Source organism: Cervus elaphus, chromosome X, assembly GCF_910594005.1.
Source record: "Cervus elaphus chromosome X, mCerEla1.1, whole genome shotgun sequence".
In the NCBI taxonomy this organism is placed as follows: domain Eukaryota; kingdom Metazoa; phylum Chordata; class Mammalia; order Artiodactyla; family Cervidae; genus Cervus; species Cervus elaphus.
Window position 1 is genome coordinate 178,071,275 of NC_057848.1, and position 22,829 is coordinate 178,094,103.

Genomic DNA, 22,829 nt, shown 5'->3' on the forward strand with positions numbered 1-22,829 from the left:
AAGGGATCTTCCCAACCCAGGGGTTGAACCCACATCTCTTATGTCTCCTGTATTGGCGGGCAAGTCTTTTACCACTAACTGGGAAGCCCAACCTCAAGCATAACTTGTATCTGTTTAATTGTTTCCCTCTTGTTTTCACTGAAACCCAAACCCCAAATAAAGGTCTCCCTGTCCTTGGGAACCTTGCCTTGACGTCTTATAGTCAAGGAAAGAAGACATAGAGAATCAGGACCAATTACTTTGGTGAGAAATACAAGATGAGTACAACACACATTTTCAAAATTGCATTTAAAACCTGCGTCTATGGCATACTTTCCGGTTCGTACAAATGCCACTCTCTTCATAACTGGAACAGTGAAGAAACCCAGATGATCACTTACTCATAATACACTTTCATAGAGACAGCTCTTTCCTGGCAATTACAGGGATGCATCGAGTTGAAGACCGGTTTGATCTATCGCTGCTTCTTCTAGAGAGAAATTTAATTTCTCCTGTGTTTCTCAGAGCACACGTCAAGAGAAATTCTTTTTCATCCGTTTAGTAGAGTCCAGCCATCCTGGGCACCAGGGGAGAATTGTGGAGACAAAGAAGTGTCCTCCACGGGAAGCAGATGATAACTAAGATTTCCTTCACAGGAGCACTTTATTGATTTTAGTACATATTGTGCTGTGGGTGAGCATACTCGGAACCAAATGGAGGAGGAAGAGGTTTGTGGCAAACATCGTTTCACAAATGCTCCCTGGGTGGTTCTGCCTTTTTCCTACTAAGAACTGTAACCTCGGAGAATCATGAGTGAGAGATGAAAGTACCCCTTTCTGTCTTCTGTACATGATGTTGTGATTTCTTCTTATTTTAATAAGTAGATTTTTTTCTTTTCATGACAAACCTAGACTGTATTAAGAAGCAGAGACAGTACCTTGCCAACAAAGGTCCGTCTAGTCAAAGCTTTGGTTATTCCAGGAGTCATGTATGGATGGGAGAGTTGGACCATAAAGAAGGCTGAGTGCCAAAGAGTGGATGCTTTTGATCTGTGGTGTTGGAGACTCTTGAGAGTCCCTTGGACTGCAAGGAGATCCAACCAGTCCAACCTACAGGAAATCAGTCCTGAATATTGATTGGAAGGACTGATGCTGAAGCTGAAGCTCCAATACTCTGGCCATCTGCTAGGAAGAGCCGACTCATTGGAAAAGACCCCGATGCTGGGAAAGATTGAGGGCAGGAGGAGAAGGGGACCACAGAGGTCAGTGAGATGGCTAGATGGCATCACCGACTCGATGGAGATGAGTTTCAGTCAGCTCTGGGAAATAGTGAAGGACAGGGAGGCTTGGTGTGCTGCACTCCATGGGTCATCAAGAGATCGACATGACTGAGGGACTGAAAAATACCAAGACATGAGGCATTGGTATCTTCCCTTCCAGACCAAAGATGGAACCCACGCTCTTTGTGCAGTGGAAACCGGAATCTTAACCCCTGGACAGCCAGGGAGGTTCTCTCCTCTGTCTTCTTCCATCTCTTCAAGGCAAGTCATTTCTCAGTTCAGGCAAGCTTTCGCTTGCTTAGGACAAGAACTTCCTCCAACAGCCATCAGCTCCGGAATGAAATGTGTCCACGGGGCACATTCTCTGCTTTGCATTCTTTGATATCTACACACCAGTATGAGTTGCTGAGAAATCTTTTTTTTTTTTAATGTGGACCATTTCTAAAGTCTTTATTGAATTTGTAACAATATTGATTCTGTTTTACCTTTTGGTTCTGTGTCCTCAAGGCCTGTGGGATCTTAGGTTCCCCGACCAGGGATCAAACCCATACCCCTGGCATTGGAAGCTGAAGTCTTAACCACTGAATCACCAGGCAAGTGCCTCAGAAACCATTTTAATTCACCCACAAGTTCACAGGGAAACATTTGGAAGTCTACCTTCCTTGATGTCTACACACCAGTATCAGTTGTTGAGAAATCCTTTATTTTTTTTTTTAAGATTTCTTTTTTTTTGGTCTTGTTTTTGATGTGGACCATTTGCAAAGTCTTTACTGAATTTGTTACAATATTGCTTCTCTTTTACATTTTGGCTTTTTAGCCGCAAGCCAAGCTCCATCTTAGCTCCCTGACAAGGGATGGGACCCCCCCCAACCTCCTGCATTGGAAGCACAGAGTCTAACCCTTACTGGACCACCAAGGAAAATCCCTGAGAAATCTTTTTATTTCACCCAAATGTTCACAGCGGAACACTGAATCACATACACGCCCATAAAGAACAAGTCTTAAAAGTGAAAAAAGAGTGCATAAAAAGAGAAACGTTTTCTAAACGTCACCATAGTTGACATGGCTGAGCCTCTCAGAATAAAGCCAACAGATGACCCGGTATCTATTTAGCAAAAAAAATAATAATTACAAACAGAAAAAAAAATTGCAATTTAAAATAGCATCAAAGGAACTTCCTGGGTGATCCAGTGGTTAGAACTTTGTACTTCCAATGCAGGGGGCAGTGGGTTCAATCCCTTGTCAGGGAATTAAGATCCCACACGCTATGCAGCACGGCCAAATAAATCTAAAATAAAAATAAATAAATAAAAAATAAAATAGCACCCCAAAAAATTACATTCATGGGAATAATTACAAACAGATACATAAGATGTCTGTGAAAAAAAAATGAAATATTATTGGTAAAGATAAATGAGAAGACAGGTATATGCAGGATCCGATTCCTGTATTTCCTCCACCTGCTCTCATCCGTTCATCATTCCTCCTCTTCTGACCTCCGGGAAATAGATGACACGGGCGAACCACGTTGTCTGAACGCACTGCATCAGCTCGTAACCTGCTTCCACCGTGAAACATAACCACGGAGGGAGCTCCACGACGGACCCCTCCCAGGAAGCAGTTACATTGTCGCCTGCAGACCACTCCCCTTGCGCAGTTTGGGGTCTTACATACCCCCAGCTGTGCCGGTCACAAGATGAAGCTTCCATCCAACATGATACAAATGAACTGATTTACAAGCAGAAAGAGACTCGCAGACTTAGAGAAGGAGCTTATGGTCACCAGGGGGAAGGATGATGGAAGTGATAGGGAGTCTGGGATGGACATGGACACGCTGCTGTTTTTAACATGGAGAAGCAGCAAGGACCTGCTGGACAGCCCAGGGAACTCTGCTCGATACTCTGTGATAACCTTATGGTTCCCAGGGGAAAGGATGGGGGAAGGGATAGTCAGGGAGTCTGGGATGGACATGGACACACTGCTGGATTTCCCATGGAGAACCAGCAAGGACCTGCTGGACAGCCCAGGGAACTCTGCTCAATACTCTGTAACAACCTTATGGTTCCCAGCGGGGGAAGGATGCGGGAAGGGACAGTCAGGGAGTTTGGGATGGACATGGACACACAGCTGTATTTAATGTGGAGAACCAGCAAGGACCTGCTGGACAGCACGGGGAAGTCTGCTCAATGTCATGTGGCAGCCGGGATGGGAGGGGAGTTCGGGGGAGAGTGGATACGTGTCCACATATGTCTGAGTCCCTTGGCTGTCTGCCTGAAACTATCACAACATTTTTAATCAGCTATACCCCAATAAAAAATAAAAAGTTAAAGAAATTAAAGCTCAGGTTCTTTTTTATTTTCCTTTTTTTAAATTTTTTTTTTTTTATTAGTTGGAGGCTAATTACTTGACAATATTGTAGTGGTTTTTGCCATACATTGACATAAATCAGCCATGGATTTACATGTGTTCCCCACACTGAACCCCCCTCCCACCAAAGCTCAGGTTCTAAATGTGAGTTTGTTGTACCCAGCGCTATAGACAACAGACCAGAAGGGAAACACAATGTCAGTACCATCAAACACTGTCGTCTGGGAAACTTTGCTGTCAGAGATGGGTGTATTTTCATTACTGGTGAGAACCAAAACCCATCCCAGTCCATCCTAAAGGAAATCAACCCTGACTATTCATTGGAAGGACTGATGCTGAAGCTGAAGCTCCAACACGTTGGCCACCTGATGTGAAGAGCTGACTCACTGGAAAAGACCCTGATGCTGGGAAAGATTGAGGGCAGGAGGAGAAGGGGGCGACAGAGGGTGAGATGGCTGGACGGCGTCACGAACTTGATGGACATGAGTTTGAGCAGGCTCCAGGAGATGGTGATGGACAGGGAGGCCGGGTGTGCTGCAGTCCATGGGGTCACATGACTGAGCATGTGTGCATGAGGGTGGAGGGAGATGGGTTGGTAGCAATAAACTGGTAGAACTAAAAAAAAAAATAAAAAGAATCAGAAACCCTTCTAAGCAGTTTCCAAAGCCAGTTCTTGTCCCAGCAGCATCAAGGCAACCTAGAAACTTGATCCAAATGCAAGTCCTCAAGCCAAATACAAACCACCCTGCAAGACCCACTGAAATAAAAACTGTTTTCAGGGTTTCCCTGGCGGCTCAGTGGCAAAGAATCTGCGTAGCCAAGCAGGAGACACAGGTCCGATCCCTGGGCCGGAAAGATCCCACTTGCCTTGGAGTAACTCAGCCCGTATGCCACGATTATTGAGCCTGTCCTATAGAGTCTGGGGGTCACAGCTACTGAATCTGTGGTCTGCAGTGACAGAAGCCACCGCAATGAGGAACCACAGCTATGAACAATTAACCCATAACAATGATCCCCAGCTCACTGCAACTAGAGAAAAGCTTGTACCCAGCAACCAAGGCATAGCGCAGCCAAAACTAAATAAATCAGTACACAGCCAAGAATCAAATAATTAAGTCCTGCGTCTTTCTGAACCACCCTGACGTTCAAGACCCACCGCGTCTGGCGTCCCTTTCTCGTAAAGTAGTTTCAGATCATATTTGGTGTCTGGTTTCCGGAATCACATTACTGTCCCAACACAGCCAAAACCACAATGAGCAGAAGCCGTTCTGGAGATAATGGCTCAGACGTCTGTGTGTCTAATGAGACGAGGGAAAAAAACAACAACAACAAAAAAAAAAAAAACACAGGCTGCCCTGCCAGACAGGGCATTTAGGCAAAGATGGACGAGCTTGTCTCTAATCCTGGGACAAGAGAAATTGCCTTTGCGGTACAGAGCATCATCTTGAAAATGACATGTTTGCCTTGAACTTGCCTATGAGGGGTTTGGAGGGTGGAGGGTTATCAGGTACGGTCACGGATACGACCTCCTTTATACGTCACCTGGTGTGGTTATTCTAACTTGACAGTGGGTGACTGTCCCTCATTTTAAATGAATAAAAGCCCATACGTCCCCAGGGAAGGGCCCCCCTGGTGGCTCAGACGGTAAAGAATCTGCCTGCTCATACGGGAGACCTGGGTTCCATCCCTGGGTCACGAAGACTCCCTGGAGATGGAAATGGCAACCCACTCCAGTCTTCTTGCCTGGAGAGTTCCAAGGACAGAGGAGCCTGGCGGGGCTACAGTCCACGGGGTCGCAGAGAGTCGGACACGACTGAGCGCCTAACACGCACACGCACATCCCCAAGGAAAATGAAACGTGTGTCTCAAAGAGATTTCTGCCCTCTGATATCCGCTTCGGCATCATTTCTTGGTTTATTTTTTGGCTGCCCTGGGTCTTCCTTGCCGCCCTTGGGCTCTCTCTAGTATTCTAGTTTCTCTAGCTGTTTCTTGAAGTGGCTTCTCGTGCTGCAGATCACAGGCTCTAGATCTGTGAACATGCATTGTGGCTCTCGGGCTTAGCTGTTCCGTGGCAGGTGGAATCTTCCCAGACCAGGGATCCCCTGCACTGGCGGGCAAATTCTTATCCACTGTCCCAGCAGGGAAGTCCCCATTGCATTATCAACATAAGTCATTAACACATGGAACAATCTAAGTGTCTGCTGCTGGATGAATCAATAAAGAAATTTTGGTGTATGTATGTGTATGTATATACATATAAATATATGCAATGCAGTATTAGTGAGTGAGTGAAGTCGCTCAGTCGTGTCTGACTCTTTGCGACCCCGTGGACTGTAGCCTACCAAGCTCCTCCCTCCGTGGGATTCTCCAGGCAAGAATACTGGAGTGCGTGGCCATTTCCTTCTCCGGGGGATCTTTCCGACTCAGGGATCGAACACAGGTCTCCTGCATCGCATGCAGACGCTTTAACCTCTGAGCCACCAGGGAAGCCCAATGCAGTATCATTCAGTCTTAAAAAAGAAGAAAAGTTCAGACATTTCCAACAACTTGAATGAACCTGGAGGACAGTATGCTAAATGGAGTCAACTCATGACCAACCTAGACAGCGTATTAAAAAGCAGACAGATTACTTTGCAACAAAGGTCCATCTAGTCAAAGGTATGGTTTTTCCAGTAGTCATGTATGGATGTGAGAGTTGGACCATAAAGAAAGCTGAGCACCAAAGAACTGATGATTTTGAACTGTGGTGTTGGAGAAGACTCTTGCGAGTCCCTTGGACTGCAAGGAGATCCAACCAGTCCATCCTAAAGGGGATCAGTCCTGGGTGTTCATTGGAAGGACTGATGCCGAAGCTGAAACTCCAATCCTTTGGCCACCTGATGCGAAGAGCTGACTCACTGGAGAAGACCCCGATACTGGGAAAGATTGAAGGCGGGAGGAGAAGGGGGCGACAGAGGATGAGATGGTTGGATGGCATCACCGACTCGATGGACGTGAGTTTGAACAAGCTCCGGGAGTTGGTGATGGACAGGGAGGCCTGGCGTGCTGCAGTCCATGGGGTCGCAAAGAGTCAGACACGACTGAGCGACTGAGCAGCAACTGAGAGTGACCTGGGTGGATAGCTTGGAGAGATTTCCTGCCCTCTGGTTTCCCGTGAGTCAGAAGGGAGGGGTTTCCCAGCAGAAGAGAGGAAGGTGAGGGCAGATTGCAGGGGGTGGGGGCGGGGGGCGGCTGACCACACAGCCCTCTAAGCCTCCAGGTTCTGGTAACCCTTCTCCCTCCCAGGAAGACAAAGTCCTTTGTGACACAGACTTTGGCATTCTTTTTTTTTTTTTTAAATAGTTGGTTATTCCCTGATATACATTTACCTTTTTCTTTTACAGGTCTCATAACTCATTTCAAAGGCACACTCAGGTTGGATTATCTACACCACTCCTTCCTTATACTGTGAATTGTTGTTGTTGTTTTTAATTTATTTGGCTTTCTGGGTCTTATTTGCACCTCGTGGAGTCTCCATGGCATCACAGGTGGGGTCTTTGCTTGTGGTGTGTAGTCCTCTAGTTGTGGTCCACCGACTTCGTTGTTCCAGAGCCCGCGGGATCTTAGCTCTCCGACCAGGGATTGAACCCACGTCCCGTGGGCTGCAAGGCAGATTAGTAACCTCCGGACCACCAGGGAAGTCTCCTGCGTTCTTGCCTGTGTCTTTCCCAGACTTTTGAAATGAGTTTCCTGTTCACCACCCATCACAAAACTCAAGGCTCCCGTGTATCCCCACCCGGGACCACCCGCTTAAGTGTCCCCCACGTTTGGAAGAAAACTTGCTGGCTGGCTGGCTCCCGTGTTTAGACGTGGAGTGCCTCACGTGACCATAACCCCGTAACATGAAACCCACCTGCTGTCAACATGTTCATGTTCTGCCCTGTTTGTGGGTGGGCCTGTTGACCGTGGTTTCTTTCTGCTTATCTCAACGACCACAGAAACGCCGTTAGGTGATTTGAGATGGTGTTTGCAGAGCGGATTTCAAATGACTCACGGGAGACTCTCGAAGAGAAAAGGACTTAAGGTCTGATGGACGCGGACAGCCCCGTGCATTATTTACATGCTGTGTGAAACCTGTAATTATGAATAGAACTGATAGTATAATGCTCACTGCAGGAAATCAAGAACAATTTCCACAGTCATGCTCTCGTAAGGTACTTTGGTTTTTAAGACCAATGGGTCACGGGCAGGGAGCTGCAACTCTTTTTTTTTTTTAAGTGGATCATTTTTAAAGTTTTTATTGAATTGGTTACCACATTGCTTCAAGGGTATGTTTCGGTTTTTTGGCAACGAGGAATATCAGATCTTAGTTCCCTGACCAGGGATGAAACCCACACCCCCCTGCATTGGAAAGCAAAGTCTTAGCTACGGGACCACCAGGGAAGTCCCAGGACTGGAAACTTTGGAACCCAGCCAACGGTACCTAGGAGAACTCTTACTGTATCATGAGATATTTCAGACTGGAGAAATTCGTGCAAACTGAAGCATCCCAAGGATGTTGACTCCTTAACATCCTTTTGTAGCGAAGCTGCTACTGAAAGAGGCTGATTTGGGAAAGGAAGCCTTGCATGTGTGCAAAAATTAATGGATATTTCAGGTATTTCCGGCTGGAATGAATGAGTAAAACGACTCAGTCCTTCAGTTGCGCTTTCCCTGTTTCTTGGCATTTAACCACTGCGTTATAACAGCATCTCATTGCAGTCAAATAGGCGTGGGAAATATTGGGAGTGGAGTGGGGAAGGTGAATACACCTGTTCAAGCTTTACACACAGAAAGTGAAGACTTCCCAACTGCTCATTTTTACCTCCAAAGCCGTGGACACAGAGGGCTCTGTCTGAAAGGCAGTGAAATTAGATCAAATAGAGAAATGTTGGCAAATGTTTTCTTTCTTTCTTTTTTCTTTTTATTTAAGTCTTTATTGAGCTTATTATAATACTGCTTCTGTTTATGTTCTGGTTTTCTGGGTGGTGAGGACTGTGAGATCTTAGCTCTCTGACCAGGGATCAAACCCATACCCCCTGCTTTGGAGGGTGAATCCTCAACTAGTCGACCCCCAAGGAAGTCCCAGCAGATGTTTTCTGCAAAAACAGCCACAACAAAACAGTGACAAAAAAAAAAGAATAAACGAGACTCTCAAGAGTCTTCTCCAACACCACAGTTCAAAAGCATCAATTCTTTGGCGCTCGGCTTTCTTTAGAGTCCAACTCTCACATCCATACATGACCACTGGAAAAACCATAGCCTTGACTAGATGGACCTCTGTTGACAAAGTAACGTCTCTGCTTTTTAATATGCTGTCTAGGTTGGTCATAACTTTCCTTCCAAGGAGTAAGCGTCTTTTAATTTCATGGCTGCAGTCACCATCTGCAGTGATTTTGGAGCCCCCCAAAATAAGGTCTGACACTATTTCCACTGTCTCCCCATCTATTTCCCATGAGGTGATGGGGCCAAATGCCATGATCTTAGTTTTCTGAATGTTGAGCTTTAAGCCAACTTTTTCACTCTCCTCTTTCACTTTCATCAAGAGGCTCTTGAGTTCCTCTTCACTTTCTGCCATAAGGGTGGTGTCATCTGTATATCTGAGGTTACTGATATTTCTCCCAGCAATCTTGATTCCAGCCTGTGCTTCATCCAGCCCAGCGTTTCTCATGATGTACTCTGCATATAAGTTAAATAAGCAGGGTGACAATATACAGCCTTGACGTACTCCTTTTCCTATTTGGAACCAGTCTGTTGTTCCACGTCCAGTTCTAACTGTTGCTTCCTGACCTGCATACAGGTTATTGCATGCCCATATACAAATGAATGTATGCAGCCGTGTCCTAATAAAACTTTATTTATAAAAGCAGACCAAGGGCCGGACTTGGCCCAGGGTTCGTCGCCTACGGATGCTTGACATAGAGCAATGAAACCACTTCTAAGAGTTTGCTGAGAGCTCACAGCTGATATGTGAACTTCATGTAGAGCATCTGTTTCCCAGACACTCAGTTACCTTTTCCATTTTATTTTCAAACTACGAATCTCTGCCTGCACACCAGAGCTTGATCGCAAATCCATTTAAATTCTTAATATGGAAAATTTTAGAGACTCTCAGGGAAGCACTTTGCTGTTCTCTTTGCCTTCTGCATTAGTGACCACAGAGGTCTTCCAGGACAACGCCCTGATCATCACCAGCAATTGAACTTTCCAGCTCTAAGCTTTTCGTACTGAGCAATTAAAGTAAAACCCATCAAAGGGCACCTTGCCTGTGCTCAGGTCTACTTCCAATTATTATTTTTAAGATGTGGACTTTTTTTTTTTTTTTAAGTCTATATTGAATTTGTTGGGGCTTCCCAGGTGGCTCAGATGGTAAAGAATCTGCCTGCAATACAAGAGATCTGGGTTAAATCCCTGGGTGGGGAAGATCCCCTGGAGAAGAGAATGGCAACCCACTCCAGTATCCTTGCCTGGGAAATCCCATGGACAGAGGAGCCTGGAAGGCTACAGTTCATTAAGTTGCAAGAGTCCGACAGAACTTAGCAACTAAACCACCACCACTTATGGCATTTGTTACAATAATGCTTCTGTTTCACGTTTTGGTGTTTTGACTGCAATGCCTGTGGGATCTTATTCCCCGGGCCGGGGATAGAACCCTCACCCCCTGCCTTGGACAGCACAGTCTTAACCACTGGGCTGCCGGGGAAGTCCTTTGGACTCTGCTTCTTAAAATACATAAAGAATGAATATAGGTAGATGCATAACTGATTCACTTTGCCATACACCTGAAACCGACAAAACATTGTACATCAACCTCTGCTCCAATATGAAATAAAAACTAAACTAGAAAAACACATACACAGTCTGAACCAAGGCAGTGTGCATGTGAGCTTAGCTGCTCGGTCGTATCTGAGACCTTGTGACCCCGTGGACTGTAGCCCGCCAGGCTCTTCCGTCCCTGGGATTCTCCAGGCAAGAATACTGGAGTGGGTTGCCGTTTCCTCCTCCAGGGGACCTTCCCGACCCAGGGATCGAACCGGGTCTCCCTCATTGTATGCAGACGTTTTACCGTCTGAGCCACCGGGGAACCAACTGCAGAGGTCTCAGCTAACCAGCCTCTAGGAAATCCCCAGATAAAACTGTCTGATTCTTCCAGTCTGATTTGCCTCAGTCTCTCTCTCTCTCCCTTTTTTTTTTTTTTCTATCACAAAGCCACTATGGAATGATGCCTTTTAAAAAAAAAAAAAAAAGGGAAAAATTAGTTTCGGATTCCAAGACATAGCTATAAAGCCAGGGTAAGAGGAAAAATTTCAAATGGACAAATGGACAACTCATCTTAGCTCCCTTAAAGGAATCATCCATGAGGCCCTTCTTTCTGGCTTGTGCTGAAAGCAAGTTATCAGCCCAACCCGTCCACCGCCCCCCCACTTCCCGGTTCTGCCAGCAGGTCAGAACCCTCCAGATTAAACCCCCTCTCTCTCTCCTTGAACTTCGTCACTCAGCAAACGGAGGTTACTCTTCCCTTCAACAGCTCTTGGCTGCTCTTATAGCTGTTCTGCGTTCCAGAACCTTGGACCTTAACCATCAAGATCTGCGGTACCAAATGAGCCACTCCCTGTCCCCTCTCTATGATGATCACCCCGAGCAGATAAGTCTCTTTGCCAGGCTTCTTTCACCCTATATTGTCGTTCAGTCACTCTGTCGTGTCCGACTCTTTGCGACCCCATGGACTCTAGCCCACCAGGCTCCTCTGGCCGTGGGATTCTCCAGGAGAGAATACTGGAGTGGATTGCCATTTCCTCCTCCACGGGAATCTTCCCGAACCCAGGGATCAAACCCACATCTCTTGCATTGGCAGGTGGATTCTTTCCCACTGAGCCACCAGGAAAGCCCATCAAGCAGAGTGCCAAACATGAAATTTATTATAAGGATTATTATTATTATTCAGTATGCAAAGCACCACAAAACTGATTGTTATTGTTATTGTTAAGCAGTGTTTATTTTTGGTTACTCACCAGACGTCAGACGTTATCATAAGCTCCTTACAGGAAATATCTTGTGCTGTTTTCATCACATGGGTTTGTTACATAGGCGTAGCCAGGATGCAACGTCAGGGTGGTTGGACTTGAAGGCCAGTTTTCTTAACCTTGACAGTCTGATAAGAACATAAACACTCAATGCAAAACATGCTGCTATGTGGGACTTCCCTGACAGTCCAGTGGTTTAGACTCTGAGCTGTCAATACAGGGGCCACGGGTTCGATCCCTGCTCAGGAAACTAACATCCTGCATGTCAAAAGATTTTAAAAAGATAGAAAAAAACACTGCTATTTATCCCGAGTTTGATCCCTGCATCAAGAAGATCCGCTGGAGAAGGAAACGGCAACCCACTCCAGTATTCTTGCCTGGAGAATCCCACGGACAGAGGAGCCTGGTGGGCTACAGTCCATGGGGTCGCAAAGAGTCGGACATGACTGAGTACACACACACACACATGCATTTATAACTACAGCTATTTTAAGAGGCTGTTCAGTCGCTCAGTCACGTCTGACTCTTTGTGACCCCATGGGCTGCAGCACGCCAGACTTCTCTGTCCATCACTAGCTCCCAGGGCTTACTCAAACTCATGTCCATCGAGTCAGTGATGCCATCCAACCATCTCATCCTCTGTCGCCCCCTTCTCCTCCTGCCTTCAATCTTTTCCAGCATCAGGGTCTTTTCCAGAGAGTCAGCTCTTCCCATGAGGTGGCCAAAGAGGGAATCTCCCTAAACAGAAATCTTGATGTTATTCTGTGTCTTATGAGGGACTGAATATGTGGCTTGGGGAGAGCAGGGTAAATTTTCAGAATCAGTGGGAAGGGAGAAGAACTTTCAGGAAACCAGAGGATATGTTTACAAACAGGAAGCTTTACCTGGGTGAAAAAGTGTTTGCGTTTCTCCATCATAAACTATCTCCACCTTCCCTGGTCAGTAGAAAAAACGGAGTATTAAATTCAATTTTGGCTTCAAGATACACAAAGACAACAGAGAATAAAAGATGGATGGGTGGATGGGTGGGTGGTTGGGTGAATGAAGGATGGATGGATAGATGGATGGATGGATGGGTGAGTGGATGAATGGATAGATGGATGCATGGATGGGTGGATAGATGGATGGATGAATGGGTGGACGGATGGATGGATGGATGGGTGGGTGGGTGATGGATGGATGATGGATGGATGGATGGGTGGATGGGTGGAAGGGTGGATGATGGATGGGTGGATGGATGGATGGATGGATGGATGGTGGATGGGTGGATGTGTGGATGGGTGGATGATGGATGGATGGATGGGTGGATGTGTGGACGGATGGATGGATGGGTGGATGAGTGGATAGGTTGATGGATGGATGGGTTGGTGGATGGATGGATCAATGGATGGGTTGCTAGATGGATAAGTGGGTGGATGGATGGATGAATGGGTTGGTGGTTGGGTGAAAAGGTGGATGGATGGATGAATGGATGGATGGATAGGTGGATGGATGAGTTGCTGGAGAGATGGATGCATGGGTTGGTGGATGGATGGATCAATGGATGGGTTGCTGGATGGATAAGTGGATGGATGGATGAATGGATGGATGACTGGGTTGGTGGTTGGGTGAAAAGGTGGATGGATGGATGAATGGATGGATGGATAGGTGATGAATGGATGGGTGGATGGATGAGTTGGTGGATGGATGGATGGATCAATGGATGGATCGATGGATGGATGGATAGGTGGATGGATGAGTTGCTGGAGAGATGGATGCATGGGTTGGTGAATGGACGAGCATTTATCCATCCCTGGATGGAATAGTACTATCTAAGAAAAATCATTCAGTCTGCTTCATCAGGGCGTGTGATAGTCCAAACAGAGCCTCAGAGGACGGCTGTGGCCAGCACACAGGTACAGGCCCCTCACGGCCCTGGATGGGAGGCTGATGGCCGAGATTAGGGGAGAAAGGTTTCCATCTGAAGGACCTGATAAGGCCACAGTCAACAGGATGTGGCTGTGACCCGCATTCAGAAAAAAGAGAACAAAGGCTCAGATAACGTCCCCTTTAGGACCCGGCATGATTGAAAGGAAACGTGTGTTTATTTATTTTTAATATTGAGAAAAGGGAACTACCAGCTTGAATGGTGGAGGGGGGGGGGGTGTGCAGTAGAAATGAATTCTACTTGCTATTCTTGTGATCCTTACTCTAGACCCCGGTCTTTCACAAGGAAGGAATCAGAATTTAACAAATCATGCTGACTTTAAAATACATGTGCCTGTTTCATTTATTGATTTGCATTATCCGAGATTGCCCTTATTATTTTTTTTTTAAATTTTATTGAAGGGACTTCTCTAGTAGCCCCAGTGGTTAGGACTCTGTGCTTCCAATGCAGGGGTCTCAGGCTCAATCCTTTCTTGGGGAACTAAGATCCTGCAAGTCGTGTGGTGCCAGCAAAATAATATATAAATATAGATAAAACTTGAAACGAATGTGTTACAAGTGCATTTTTATATAACAGTAATTTTAGCAAAATTCGATGCTCACTTTCAATGGATTTCAGTAAAAATTTTTAAACGCTTTTGATGTGGACCACGTGGATCTTTTGTTTGGTTATTGCTTAAATTTACTTATTCATCACTGAAGAATAATTGCTCCACAGTGTTCTGCTGGCCTCTGACACACACCAGATGCGTCAGCCACAGCTACATGTGTGTCTTCTGTGTCTTGAGCCTCCCTCCCACCTCCCACCCCATCCCAGCCCTCGAGGTGGTCGCAGAGCTCCTGTTTGAGGTCCCTCTGTCAAACAGCACACTCCCGTTAGTTACCTATTTCACACGTAGTGTAATGTACACTGCTGTCTACTTTCCTTTCTGCTCCCGTGGTGTGTGTTCTGTTGTACTCTTTGCAAACCTCACAGGTCAGACTCTTCTCTTTTTTTCTTTCTGATGCCAGTTCTCCCTCCCTGGCACAAACTCTGGACCTTTCCACGGGACCTCTGTGCGTCTTCCACGGCTTCTAAACTGCTCACGTGGGCACCAAGCTGCCGAAAATGGAACTCCCAAACGTTTTCTCAGGAAGACGAGATTGTCCTGGTACATAGATGGGCGCAGTTGAGTTTCAAAGACAAACATTTGCCCCTCGTGAGGGTCACTCTCTTCTCTCTTCTCGGCAGTGAGTTTGGAAAGAACAGATACTTTTTTTTCGTTTCTATAGTAGAAAGGCATCACTATAAGAGATGTGTGGTTGTTCAGTTGCTCAATCGTGTCCCAACTCTTTGCGACCCCGTGGACTGCAGCACGCCAGGCTTCCTGGTCATTCACCATCTCCCGGAGTTTGCACAAACTCCTGTCCATCGAGTCTTTGATGCCATCCAACCATCTCATCCTCTGCCGTCCCCTTCTCCTCTTGCCTTCAATCCTCCCCAGCATCACGGTCTTTTCCAATGAATCGACTGTTTGAACTAGGTGGTCAGAGGATTGGAGCTTCAGCTGCAGCCTCAGTCCTTCCCATGAACATTCAGGACTGATTTCCTTTCGGATTGACTGGCTTGATCTCCTTGCAGTCCAAGGGACTCGCAAGAGTCTTCTCCAGCACCACACTTTGAAGCGACAACATTCCTTGAGCCCCTTAGGGGAGACTTGTGTCGTTTGAACAAAAGAAGCAGGCAGGCAGATGTCCGTTCCTTTTGCCCGTGCTAAAAGCATCTGTGACCGTGTGACTGGGTGACCCAAAATAGCACAAACAAGACCCAGAGGGAAAGCACGGAAGGGAATTCGCTTTCACGCCTGTGTCTCTGCACGTAGATGGCATGACTCATGAAAGATGCTACAAGCTTCTGAACATCTTCCGGGTGCAAGAGATGGTGGCTTGTTTGTGCTGATTTTGAAGAGGGAGGGTGATGGAGAGGCTGTTCCTCCCCACCCAAGCCCCCTTGAATCTTGTCTTTTATATATATATATATTATGGAGGTATAGTTAATGTTGGATGGAGGATTCAATGGACATGAACTTGGGCAAACTCAGGGAGATGGTGAAGGACAGGGAAGCCTGGCGTGCTGCAGTCCATGGGGTTGCAAAGAATCAGACACGACTGAGTGGCTGAACATCAACAAAATAGTTAATGTACAATCTGTCAGGTGTACAATGTGAAGTGAAGTGAAAGTCGCTAAGTTGTGTCCAAGTCTTTTGTGACCCCATGGACTGTAGCCTGCCAGGCTCCTCTGTCTGTGGGATTCTCCAGGCAAGAATACTGGAGTGGGTTGCCATGCCCTCCTCCAGGGGATCTTCCCGACCCAGGAAGCTAACCCACGTCTCTTATGTCTCCTGCACTAGCAGTCAACTTGTTTACTGCTAACACCTTTTAATAAAAGGTACCTAAAGTAAAATAAAGGGCTTTCCAGATGGCAGGAGTGGTAAAGAACCCCCATGCCAATGCAAGAGACATGAGAGACACAGTTTGATCCCTGGGTGGGGAAGATCCCCTGGAGGAGGGCATGGCAACCCACTCCAGGATTCTTGCCTGGAGAATCCCATGGACAGAGGAGCCTGGCGGGCTACAGTCCATGGGGGTCACAAAGAGCTGGACACAGCTGAAGCAACTTAGCACGCACGCAAAGTAAAACAAAACCCACCTTTTTTTTCCAAACCACTGTAATAACACTATAATTACTAATGCAAACACACACACACAGACACACACACATTCCTGTCCTTGCAAAGAATGTGGTCCCATTAGCTGGAAAACTTCAGATTATACTTAACTGTATAGTAATTAGGCTTGTAATGGCACTTTTATTATGCATTGGATTAGATGGTTAGCATAATTATAGCAACCGGTTCAGTCTGTATCAAAACCATGTAATTGCTTGGTGGGGCTGGGTGATACAACACAGAGCCGATGTTCCTTGAAAAACATAGATGTTAAATCAATTCTCCCCCCATGTCCTTAAAAAGTCCTTTTCAAGCATGGCTGTTTCTTTAAAAAAAAAAAAAAAACAAAACCCAGCTATTTAAAAAGAATTGAAATGCAGCTCAGAGTTGCCTTTCTTGGTAAAAGATGTTGTTGTTCTGTCACTAACGCATGCCCAACTCTATCCATCCATCCATTTATCCATCCATCCTTCAGAGTGAGGCTGAAAAACCCTGACACAGCATGAGAGACTGTCGAATTATCTATCTAGTTATTCTGGTGGCTCAGACAGTAAAGAATCCACCTGCAATGTGGGAGACCTGGGTTTGATCCCTGAGTTGGGAAGATCCCCTGGAGGAGGGCCTGGCAACCCACTCCAGTATTCTTGTCTGGAGAGGCCCCATGGACAGAGGAGCCTGGCAGGCTACTGTCCATGGGGTTGCAAAGAATCAAACATGACTGAACGACTAAGCAAAGCATTTATTCTATCCATCCATCCATCTAACCATTTATCTATCTATCCATCCATTCATGCATCCATCCATCCATATATCTATCCATCCACCCACCCATCCACCCACCCATCCACCCACCCATCCATCCACCCATTCATCCATCTATCCATCTATCTATCTATCCATCTGTCCATCCACCCATTCATCCATCTATCCATCTATCTATCCATCCATCCATCAGAATGAGGTTGAGAAATCTGGAGTTAGCATAAGAGACTGTCTCATCTATCTACTTATTCTATCCATCTATCTATACATCTTTCCATCCATCAGAGTGAGGCTGAGAAATCCCGAACTAGCACAAGAGATTGTCTAATTATCTGTCTATTGAGTCTATCTTTCCATCCAGCTATCTATATATATACATCTAGCCATCCATCTATCTATCCATCTATCTGTCCATCCATCCATCAGAGTGAGGCTGAAAAATCCTGAACTAGCATAAGAGACTGTCAAATTATCTATCCACTGAGTCTATCTATCCATCTATCTATCTATCTATATATCCATCCATCTATGTATCTATCCATCCACCCATCCATTTATCTGCTATGGTTGCGGTTCTCAACCAGGGACAACTTTGCCCTGAGGGAACATATGACAATATCTGGAGGCATTTTTAGCTGCCAAAACTGGGGGACGGGGTGCTCCTGACACCTGGTGAGTGGAGACCAGGGACACTCCTCAACACCCCACACAGTGCCCAGGACGACCCACATCAGAGACTCGTCCAGCCTCAGGTGTCAGACATGCTGAGGTTAGCAAAGAGTGATTTCACACACAGTAGATCAGTTCAGTTCAGTCGCTCAGTCGTGTCCAACTCTTTGCGACCCCATGAATCGCAGCATGCCAGGCCTCCCTGTCCATCACCAACTCCCACAGTCCACCCAAACCCATGTCCATCGAGTCAGTGATGCCACCCAGCCATCTCATCCTCTGGCGTCCCCTTCTCATCCTGCCCCCAATCTCTCCCAGCATCAGAGTCTTTTCCAATGAGTCTGCTCTTCACATCAGGTGGCCAAAGGATTGGAGTTTCAGTTTCAGCATCAGTCCTTCCAATGAATATTCAGGACTGATTTCCTTTAGGATGGACTGGTTGTATCTCCTTGCAGTCCAAGAAACTCTCAAGAGTCTTCTCCAACACCACAGTTCAAAAGCATCAATTCTTCAGCACTCAGCTTTCTTTATAGTCCAACTCTCACATCCATACATGACCACTGGAAAAACCACAGCCTGGACTAGACGGACCTTTGTTGGCAAAGTAATGTCTCTGCTTTTTAATATGCTGTCTAGGTTGGTCATAACTCTCCTTCCAAGGAGTAAGCGTCTTTTCATTTCATGGCTGCAATCACCATCTGCAGTGATTTTGGAGCCCAGAAAAATAAAGTCATCCACTGTTTCCACTGTTTCCCCATCTATTTCCCATGAAGTGATGGGACCAGATGCCATGATCTTAGTTTTCTGAATGTTGAGCTTTAAGCCAACTTTTTCACTCTCCTCCACTTTCATCAAGAGGCTTTTTAGTTCCTCTAGACTTTCTGCCATAAGGGTGGTGTCATCTGCATATCTGAGGTTATTGATAAATATCAATGTATTTGAGTTGGGGGTCAGGGGTGGGGTGGGGATGAGCCATGTGCAGTTTCTCTGTGCTCATGTCTCATCTCTTAAGCAAGCGCTGTGTTTTAGATCTTCTTGTCCAGAAATAAAACATTTGCGAAATTTTCTCTATCGCTTGCCAGAGAGCAAACACAGAATCCTAAAACACCTTTCAAACGGACCATACAAGCAGACTTCACATTTCAGTTCTTAAGGGTGTATCCATCCTTCCAGTTTAGTTCAGTTCAGTCGCTCAGTCGTGTCCGAGTCTTTATGACCCCATGGACTGCAGGCTTCCCTGTCCTTTACACTTTGGACCTTTTAAAATTCTTTTTGGCTTCATTTGTTTGAAGCATTTTATTCCACTCCAATATCCAAACTATATTTTAGGAAATGCATTTTGGTTTGCCAGTGTGTTTTTGTAATACAGGTTAAATGCCTCAGGGGTAGAGCTCACGACTGTATTTCTCTAGGTAAAAATAGAAGATCAGACCTCTTAGGAGAATCAGAGGCTATTTTGACGCGATGGAATAAACACAGCAGTCTCAGGTATCTCAGGAAAGTTGAGAGGATGAAAGCTGAACTCAGCATTGAAATGACAGCGTATCTCAATTCCAACTTAAATCAATAAAGGAGGTTTCATCTTAGTTGCTAATTCTGCTTTGGCCACCTGATGTGAAGAACTGACTCACTGGAAAAGACCCTGATGCTGGGAAAGATGGAAGGCAGGAGGAGAAGGGGACGACGAGATGGTTGGATGGACATGAGTTTGAGCAAGCTCGGGGAGTTGGTAATGGACAGGGAAGCCGGGCGTGCTGCGGTCCATGGGGTTGCAAAGAGTTGGACATGACTTATTGACTGAATGACAGTTAACAACGCTTAGGAAGACATCCAGCTCACCTGTGTCTTCACAGAATTCCACTTAAATAGCACAGATGTACTGATACATTGTTTCACATTTTTAAAAATCCTTTATTAAAACAATCAACGTAACATATCTGATTCTCCTTCCTTTTAAAAACTAAATACATTACCATGTATCAAAGAGATAACTAGTGGCATTCTTCCTGGTGGCTCAGACAGATAAAGAATCTGCCTGTAATTCAGCAGACCCCAGTTCATTCCCTGGGTTGGGAAAATCGCCTGGAGAAGGGCGTGGCAACCCACTGCAGTATTCTTGCCTGGAGGACAGAGGATCCTGGCGGGCTACAGTCCAAAGAGTCAGAAAGACTATACAGTCCATGGAATTCTCCAGGCCAGAAAAGTGGAATGGGTAGCCTGTCCCTTCTCCTGGGGATCTTCCCAACCCAGGGATCAAATCCAGGTCTCCCACATTGCAGGCAGATTCTTTACCAGCTGAGCCACCAAGAAAGCCCAAGAAAACTGGAGTGGGGAGCCTAACCCTTCTCCAATGGATCTTTAATAAACATTAAATTAAATGAATATTATTCATTTAATAAAAGATTAAAGGCATTCATTTTAAATGAATTCAGCAACATCTCTCTGTTCATACAACTAGGCTTTCTCCATTTTTTTTTTTTTTTGTCCATTGTTAAAAGAATCTCCAGGTCAATCAACAACCCATGAGTCAGACTCCTGACCCTAGATTTTCTCTTCTGAGTCACTATGAGATAAGCCCTAAAGTTAGGAACAGTAAGGTCACCTGACATAAACCCTCTCAACCCCCAGGAAAGGCAGAGACTCATCAGACAGATAAGATTAGAATTCCTTAGACAGATCACCCCTTTCCCCTCTAAGTCTCCAGGGTTCCATTTAAACCAAACACCAAAAGAATATGGGCGTGTCTACAGATGCCTTAGGGGTGGTCGGCTCCAAAATTTCACACTTTTGTGTTTTGGCCTAGAATCCACCCCACACCCCTTGCATTGGGAGGTGAAGTTCTGACCACTGAACTTCCAGGGAAGTCCTTGAAACATTTTAAAACGCCTCAAAAGTCAGCAGCAGTGTCTGAGTATTTTTTAAGAGTCGTGATCGCCTGGCTTCAACCTCATTTTAAGCTGTTTGCTTGAAGGGAAAGTGAAAGCCTTCATCACTGAGTTGTGTCCAAGTCTTTGAGACCCCAGGGACTGTACCCTGCCAGGCTCCTCTGTCCATGGGATTCTCCAGGCAAGAATACTGGAGTGGGTTGCCATTTCCTTCTCCAGGGGATCTTCCCGACCTAGAGGTCTAACCTGCGTCTCCTGTTTTGACAGGTGGATTCTTTACCCTCAGAGCCACCAGGGAAGCCCATAATAATCTATAGTGGAAAACAATCTCAAAAATAACATATATGTATAACCGATTATAAAGCGATTATCCTTCGAGTAAAAAAATAACAAACTCGTATAGGTATATGTAAAAGCTAAGGCACTCTGAAATTCAGTGAACTCCAGGTCAGCCGAGGTCACAGCACATCAGATTCATTTGGAAGTTGTTTTCGGTTCCGTGTCCCTCAAAGCTTCCACACCCCTCGAGGTCCCTATCCCACCAAGGTCGTTTTCTCTCTGTATTTACCCTCGGGCTTATCTGCCACACTTGCCTCATCTCTGTGTTCAACTGAGAGTTGACGTTCAGTCGCTCAGTCGTGTGGGTGAAGAACCTGCCTGCAAAATGCAAGAGACACGGGTTCGATCCTTGGGTCGGCAAGATCCCCTGGAGGAGGGCATGGCAACCCACTCCAATATTCTTGCCTGGAGAATCCCATGGACGGAGGAGCCTGGTGGGCTACAGTCCATGGGGTTGCAAAGAGGTAGACACAACTGAGCGACTAACGCATTTCTTATCTGGCAGCTTCCGGGAAGCCAGCAAAGCCCCGTTCTAAACGAACAAAAGACTTGATGCCTTCAAAGGTGTCCCAGAATCTTCTCGGCTCAGGTCCAAATCCCAGAGAAGAAGCAAAAGGTTCAACTCTTTGGCTCTCTTTCCCAAGTGCAGAGTTGGGTATTACCTTAAAAACCAGCCGTGTATTTTCCTTAGAAAGACGTTAAGAGCCCAGTTTATTTATTTCTCTGAGTGTCTGCTCTCTATCCTCCATCGCAAGGCATCTTTTGATGAGAACGATGCTTATAAATTAAAAAAATAAATAAACAGCCATTAGTGGCGTGATTTTTCATAGTCCATCATTTTGGGCCTCAAGTGGGTTGGTCTAATTATACAGGGTAAACCATAAAAAATAAAAAATGAGGACCACGAGATCATTAAACGAATCCAGTATGGACTAGATGGTATTCTACCCTGTCTTTATTTTAGGTGTTTTTTGTCTTTGCCTCCATCTACTTTATAAACACAGACCAAATCGTAGGAACAACACAAATCATCCTAATTATGGGTCTAGATGTAGTTTTCTTTTTTTTTTCACGTCAGACAGGTAATGTGCCAATGTCGTAACAAGCTTTGGAGGGAGGCACATATCACGCAGCAGCGTGAACACCCAATCACCATGCTCATGAACTACAAAAGGATCTAGATGTAGTTTTCTTGTTGTTGTTCAGTCACTAAGTTATGTCCGACTGTTTGTGACCCCATGGACGGCCGCACGCCAGGCCTCCCTGTCCATCACCAACTCCCGGAGTTTACTCAAACTCACGTCCATTGCGTCAGTGATCTCATCCAACCATCTCATCCTCTGTCGTCCCCTTCTCCTCCTGCCCTCAATCTTTCCCAGCATCAGGGTCTTTTCCAGGGAGTCAGTTCTTCGCATCAGGTAGCCAAAGTAGAGTTTCAGCTTCAGCCTCAGTCCTTCCAATGAACATTCCGGACTGATTTCCATTAGGATGGACTGGTTGGATCTCCTTGCAGTCCAAGGGACTCTTAAGAGTCTTCTCCAACACCACAATTTGAAAGTTTACATTCTTCATATTCTATTTTTTAAACTGAAGTATATTTGATTTACAATGTTGCATTTTTGTTGGACACCTGTGATTCAGTTGTACATATACAATGTATATATATCATATATATAGACATAAGTTGTATATATTGTGAATGCCATGGGTGCTCAGTCACTTCAGTCATGTTTCATTTTTTTTGTGACTCTATGGACTGCAGCCCGCCAGGCTCCTCTGTCCAGGGGATTCTCCAGGCAAGAATACTGGAGTGGGTTGCCATTCCCTTCTCCAGGGGATCTTGCCGACCCAGGGATCAAACCAGGGTCTCCCG

The 22,829-nt window shown here is 45.8% G+C and overlaps 1 long non-coding RNA gene and 1 other non-coding gene across 3 annotated transcripts; both read right to left on the bottom strand.

Moving 5' to 3' along the window:
- Positions 1 to 4,197: 4,197 nt before the first annotated feature.
- LOC122690235 lies at positions 4,198 to 14,587 on the bottom strand. Of its 2 annotated transcripts, none has more exons than XR_006340029.1 (4): positions 14,478 to 14,587; positions 12,552 to 12,602; positions 11,656 to 11,795; positions 4,198 to 4,240 (listed from the first exon to the last, which is right to left on the bottom strand). It is a non-coding gene; the product is annotated as an uncharacterized LOC122690235 (long non-coding RNA). The 2 variants fall into 2 exon arrangements; XR_006340028.1 differs by lacking the exon at positions 4,198 to 4,240 and adding an exon at positions 7,524 to 7,738.
- Positions 14,588 to 22,028: 7,441 nt separating this feature from the next.
- Positions 22,029 to 22,133, bottom strand: LOC122691130. The gene has a single exon (XR_006340365.1). It is a non-coding gene; the product is annotated as a small nucleolar RNA U13 (small nucleolar RNA).
- Between the last annotated feature and the right edge of the window lie 696 nt (positions 22,134 to 22,829).